The sequence below is a fragment of the Pogoniulus pusillus genome, chromosome 23 (genome assembly GCF_015220805.1).
Source record: "Pogoniulus pusillus isolate bPogPus1 chromosome 23, bPogPus1.pri, whole genome shotgun sequence".
In the NCBI taxonomy this organism is placed as follows: domain Eukaryota; kingdom Metazoa; phylum Chordata; class Aves; order Piciformes; family Lybiidae; genus Pogoniulus; species Pogoniulus pusillus.
Genome location: NC_087286.1, coordinates 12836606 through 12843216, shown reverse-complemented (window position 1 = coordinate 12843216; position 6611 = coordinate 12836606). Strand labels below are relative to the sequence as shown.

The 6611-nt window shown below is 44.7% G+C and overlaps 1 long non-coding RNA gene across 1 annotated transcript; it reads right to left on the bottom strand.

Moving 5' to 3' along the window:
- Nucleotides 1–527: 527 nt before the first annotated feature.
- LOC135185532 (uncharacterized) lies at nucleotides 528–4918 on the bottom strand. The gene is made up of 3 exons (XR_010306525.1): nucleotides 4761–4918; nucleotides 4594–4686; nucleotides 528–613 (listed from the first exon to the last, which is right to left on the bottom strand). It is a non-coding gene; the product is annotated as an uncharacterized LOC135185532 (long non-coding RNA).
- Between the last annotated feature and the right edge of the window lie 1693 nt (nucleotides 4919–6611).

Sequence of the window (6611 nt, the reverse complement as noted above, 5' to 3'; positions counted from 1 at the left end):
CGATATCAAACTTTTAAAGATGCTGCTTTAGAGGAGATTTGGGTTTTTACATGGCTGGTATGTGGTACTCTCTGACAAACAAAGGCCAAGTTAAACAGAAAATGGATTTCAACCTTCCCTTAAAGCTTTTGAAGTGTTGCTACTGTGCAAAGAAACCAACAAGGCAGGGAGATATTAATTAAAGACCAAAAGCAAGGAATCTACAGCTCTTCCTGCTGCCGGGAATGGGTTGCCCAGGGAGGTGTTCGAGGCCCCATTCCTGGAGGAGTTTAAGGTCAGGCTGGATGAAGCTCTAGATAGCCTGATTTACTGTGAGGTGTTCCTGCCCATGGCAGGGGGATTGGAACTGGACGATTCTTGTGGTCCCATCCAACTCTGATTCTGTGATCTGCTAAGTTTTTGCATCAGTAAATGCAAAGGTTTCAACTTCAAACACATGCAAGGTTTATTTCTTTGCTCATGTGTTTCAGTTGAGATGTAGAGGGCAGTTTGTTGTCTGTACTTTTATTTTGTCTTCAAAATGCTCCACATGTCACATGTCACCATAACACAGTTCCAGCACTCTCTCCACGTTTCAGTGTTTGAATACCAGGGGAGGGTCCAGTTGTTATTGCTGAGGAGAAAGGTTTTTGAGGTAAGCATCAGAACAGGGACATAGCAGGTGGAAGATTGGAGCACATATCTGTTGATGGGGAGAGAGAGGCAAACCCCTGAACTTTCTGTCTCTGTAATCTCTTCCTACTACCACAGCAGAGCCCAAGATTTAGCTGAACTGTGAACTGGTTGCAGCAATAAATGCAACCTTTTTGAAGCAATTTGGTATCAGTCCATCAGAAAAAGTTATGAAGGAGAAAATAGGTCTGCCATATAAATCTTCAAAAAGAGCAGAATAAGTCACCTCTTACTTCCATCTACTGCTTTCAACCAACAGGAAAACATGTTTTGAAAGGTCTTTGTCTGCAGAAAGTTTGAAATTCCTACTTGATCACAGCTCTACTGCTTTCTGCTGCTAACCATCAAGATGCTAATGAGACCCAAAGCTGCTGATTATAACCAGTTTAAGAGAACCTAAACACCAGCCTTTTGGCAAAGTGCTTTAACAGTCAGGTAGTTGTTCCTCTGAGCTTCATCCAAGCAGCCCCAAGGAACAAAAATCGGAGGGAATTCTCTTTCAGTCAACAGGACCAGTTGAGCACTCAACCATGTCTCCTGGGGGGAGAGCTGGGGGCAGGGGGGGGGGGGAGGGGAAGTGTACATAAAACTAGCCAGTTTTGGAGACAGTTAATCTGCCTCTTTTCTACTGGGGACTAGTGAAGCTGGAATTGTCATTATGTTGTCATTCCACATGTTCAGTAAAATATATCTTAATTCCCAGTGCAAGAATCAGCATTCTCAGTGGATTCTTTTGGTAGGAAGACCTGTCCTTTATGAGCTGAATCAGAACTTTCTTGAGGAAAACAGCAGCGTGTAAGCATTTTAGAATGAAAATGAGTTCATCTTACATCTGGTAGGAAAAATAAGCCTAATACTGTATTTTTGAATCTCCCATAGCTACTTTGTCTGATGTCAAAACCAAGCACAGCTGCAGTGGAGGACTACTTGCTTCTCTTCCTCTTTGTCTGAGTCTGTCCACAAATACCAGACCACGATACACTTATGTGTGTGATGTAGCCAGCATAGTAAAGCTGCATCACCTTGTGGAGCCCTCTCATTTAATTTATGTCCAAGTATTTCTGTTCTTGGCACCTTGTTCTGGGTCAAAGGAGAGGAACTGTGGCCTTTGCCATAGCAATGTTCTCACGCACCTGGCATAATACACTTGCCAGGACTGCCTTATTAAACAGCTCATCTGTTGACCCTGAGAGAAACTAGCCCATTGTTCTTTGCTGTCCTATTGATTTTGCCTTCCAAATCAGCCTGAGTGGACACCGAGTACTGATCATGCAAAGCTGTGTCAAAAGGTGTACAGGGCTGCAGCCACTTGCCTATTCCTGCTGGACACACTGTGATTTACCCAGGCCAGGATGCCCTTTGCCTTGGTCACTTGGGCACACTGCTGGCTCATGTTCAGCTGGCTGTCCATCAACACCCCCAGATCCTTTTCCACCTAGCTGCTTTCCAGCCACTTTGCTCTAAGACTGCAGCATTGCTTAGGGTTGTTGTGACCAAAGCACAGGACCCAGCACTTGGTCTTCATCCCATTGTCCTCAGCCCATGGATTTAACCTGTCTAGATCTCTCTGCAGAGCCCTGCTGCCCTCGAGCAGATCAACACTGCTGCTCAATTTAGTGTTTTCTGGACAAAGAATTTCTTGAAGTTGGATTTATTCAAAACTGCTGAACTTCACTAATCTCGATCCGGCAAGATTTGAAGGAAATAACTAAACAAATGAACAAATAAATAAATAGAGAGCATCACTGTGACAGGTAACTATTTCGTAGTGACCCCACAAGCACCTTTATTCCTCCCTTCAGAGGATGGGAACCGGCTGCTGGTTGCCCGGCTGGCTTCATTGGCAGGCGTTCGATGCCATCTAGTGGCGCTCGGAATAGGCAATTTCTAAACGCAGGATCCCTATGATGCGTTGCTGTGAGAGAGAAAGCATCGCAGGGTCTTTCTGCGAAGAATCATAGGCACATGTTCCTTAGCACTCAGTGCATGCTTGGTTTGAGTGTGGGACTTGTTTCTGCCGTATCAACACGCTATGAAGTATGATGCCTTTAACAAAACTGCTTTTCTAGGTGTGTAACTCTGCACAATCCCTGAAAAATGCTGTTTCAGGCACTATACTCTGTGTTTACTGTGAAGTAACAGGCTCAGAAGTAAACCTGTTGCTTTTAACAATGACTAAGTGGGGGTTTGTCTCTTCTCCCATGAAACCAGCAACAGAACGAGGGGACAGTCTTACGTTGTGCCTGGAGGAGGTATAGGCTGGATGTTAGGAGGAAATTCTTCCCAGAGGGAGTCATTGGCATTGGAATGGGCTGCCCAGGGAGGTGGTGGAGTGACCATCCTTGGAAGTGTTCAAGATAAGACTGGATGAGGCACTTAGTGCCATGATCAAGTTGATTGGCTAGGACTGGGTGATAGGTTGGACTGGATAACCTTGGAGGTCTCTTCCAACCTGGTTGATTCTATGATTCTATGACTAAAGGGAACAAGAGACTCTGACCAGTTATCAAAGACAGAGAGGATTTTGTAACCTTTAATTTTTTTTCCCCTTCCACCTAATAAAGACATCACCATTCCATCCACAGCAAACAAATCTGCTTCTGCTTCTTTTCTCACTGTTATCCCCCAGAAACAGAACTAAGGTGGAATATTGGCTAAACACTACTTTCCCTCCACTATTAATGTGAATACTCTTCACAGAAAACTTTTCTTATTTATATGAATGCCTGTTAAGAGACTCCACGAGCAACAGGAATCCTGCACTAAACACCATCTGAATTAGAACCTTCTGAGGTGATCAATTTCTGTGATAGACGATGGACCTTTGCTGTCTGCACTGGACATGTTCTGCAGAGGTTTTGTGACTGAGAATCTGTTGGTTGCCATTTGCACTCACTCAGTACAGATATTTCGCCAGCTGTCTGGGCTGCACTCTCATTAAGATCTGGCAAAACCTATGCTGCAAGCAAGCAAATGGCTTTTGAGTTTCCTATCTTGCTTGCCTCCTCCTGAAGTGTAAGGTGTACAGGATTAAAAGTCGTGGCTAGACGGCAGTGGCAGGGTGCAATGCACATTATTTATGACCTGTTAAGATTAAGCATGTTTGATAGCTAAAAGTGAGGAGGTGAGCAGCCCTTCATAGGAAGACATTATCACTGTTCCCCCCCTTTAGCATTGGTCACAGCTGCCGATTCGGAGGGATCGCAATCGTAACGTTTCAATAAACATTGAGCACTACTAGCACCTTATTGAGTCTTTTCCTGTGGTATCTGCTGATAAAATTAGTTCCCCAATCAATACAGTTCATTCCCTGTAACAACTGGGTTGTAACTACCTTAACATACTTCTGCCTATAGTCAAAAAGAGATAATGGTGTGGTTACATCTAAGGATATTTCTGTTGCATGCAGCACTCACTGGATGTTAACCTTTAGACAGTTGATGTGAAACCTCTTTCGGCTGCTCCCTTAACTGCACTCCTTTTTTTCCTGTAAACAATTTTAAGTGTTCTAGAAATCATGTACCCCTTTCAGGCACAAAGAATAAAGTAATGCGCTTTGCAAGCCAACCTCTTCCGTGAAAGTGCAGGGACAGACAGACACAGAGAAGTGAGGCCCAAGCATTAGCAGTAACATGAATCTGAAGAAAACCAGAAACAGTCATGCTTGGAAGCATTAAAAATCCAGTCTGCCACATCAGATTATTTCCTTCTCACCAATTAAAGCAATAGGGATAAAGAAAAATATTGCACAGTGTATAGGTGAGAGGGAAAATGTAAGAAGCAGGTTTACTCTCAGACTTTATCAAGGCAGGCTTGTATGAAACTAGGTTTCATGAGAGGTGGTCCACTAATAGTTTCAAGAGCTCCCCCTCCAGAGACTGCGTTAACTCTCATGACAGCATCTTCAGGATTTCTACTTACAGTGCTTCCAGTGTAAGACCCATGAATCTGATTCTGTATTCTACATCTCACGTGATGGACTTGATGAGTTAGCTGCAAGACCACAGTCCTAAGCTGTAAACCAAGATCATCTTTGTGAGACAGAGATAAAAACAAAAGCCTTCCCCAGTACTCATTAATTTACTCACTTGAACATAATCTGGAGTCCAAGGAGAAATCACAGGTCTTTGTCCTCTCCTCCGGCAACCAAATCTGTCTGTAAGCTTCCTTATCACCATGCAGCCTATTTTATACTTCCCAAAGGAAGTTATTTCCTGTTGGAGAAAACTAATCCTGGTCATCCTTTTGCCAAGATAGGTCCATTCCACTTGCCCTAGTAAAGAAACAGCGTGGCAAATGAATTGTTTCTCAGGTGACACTTTGTATACTGAAGTGGCCACACTTCACAAGCGCCCTTCTTAGCAGCACTCTTAGAGGGATCCTTCTTAGCTTTAGGTAGTAGATGTGGGGCACCTTTATTGCACACACACGCTAAAAGTGTATTTTTGGACTCAACAGGTTACAAGACAAATTCTGAGAATGGAGAAATTTGAGATGAGGACATTTAAGTTTCATTAAGTCTCAAGAAAATTCCTCTGTGTTTGCTTAGCCTGGTGTTGTTCCCAGCGTATTAATATGTACAGAAGAGTCTCTCTGGGAAGCCATCTGCTGTGCTATAGCACAGTATGTACTAGCTCTCCTTGTTGCCAAATACACGCATTCAATTAACGACAATCATCTGCTACTTCTATGCAGTGATACATTCCCCGACACCCCCCGCCCCCCCCCTTTCTGAGTAGTTGTAGCCAAGCTTTGCATAATCACCTTAGGAAACCTTGGTGCTGAACATTTGATTTCCTTCCTAGACAGCAGCACACCGGTGGGGTCTGACACAGCCCTCGCTTGCTGCTGAGGAGGAAGTGCAAAGACAATAGCATGACTTTCTCTTGCACGTTCGCAGCTGGGATCCCAGACACAGTCAGCAAAAATAATGTTACATAGCCTGCAGAAATGTCACCGGGGCTTGAGAGGTGCTGATCTACGAGTAACAATTGCTCTACGAACAGCTGGTGTCATCCGCAGAGATTTAGCAGCTCCGCCAGGGAAGCACTTCAGCTGGTTTCCCTCGCAGCCACAGCCAAACTTATTTCAGGTGGGCTTGTGAATGAAGGCAGAACTGCTTACCTGAGTGCTAAAGCAAATGCACAGAGGGGCAAAAGGGGCAAAATGGCAACCAGGCCTGCCCAAAGACTGAAACAAATCCTTTAGCATACTTATCACAGATTCACAGAAACATCCAGGTTGGCAAAGCCCCTCAGGATCACCAGGTCCAACCTAGAGCCCTACTCTACAGGATTCATCTTAAACCATAGCCCTAAGCACCACATCCAAACGACTCTTAAACATATTCAGGGTGGGTGACTCCACCACCTTCCTGGGCAGCTCATTTGACTATCTGATCACTTTTTCCATGATAAACTTCTTCCTAATATCTAATCTAAACATCCCCAGCCTCAGCTTGAGGCCATCCCACCTTGTTCTGTCTCCAATTACCTGTGAGAAGAGACCAGCAGCCTCTCCACAATGTCCCTTCAGGTACTTGTAGGCAGTAATGAGGTCTTTTCCTCAGCCTCCTCTTCCTCAAACTAACCATCCCCAGCTCCCTCAGTTGCTCCTCATAAATTTATTCTCCAGGTCCTTCCTCAGCTTCGTTGCCCTCCTCTGCACTCGCTTCAACACCTCCACATCTCTCTTGTATTGCAGTGTCCAAAACCAAAGACAATACTTGAGGTGTGGCCTCACCAAAGCCAAGTCCAAGGGGACAATCATTTCCCTCCTCCTTCTGAACACAGCATTTTTAATTCAAGCCAGGATGCCTTTGGCCTTCTTGGCTTCCTGGGCACACTGCTGGCCCATATTCAGCTGCCTGTCTATTTCAACCCCCAGATCCCTTTTGACCAGCAGCTATCCAGCAACACTGCCCCAAATCTGTTACATAC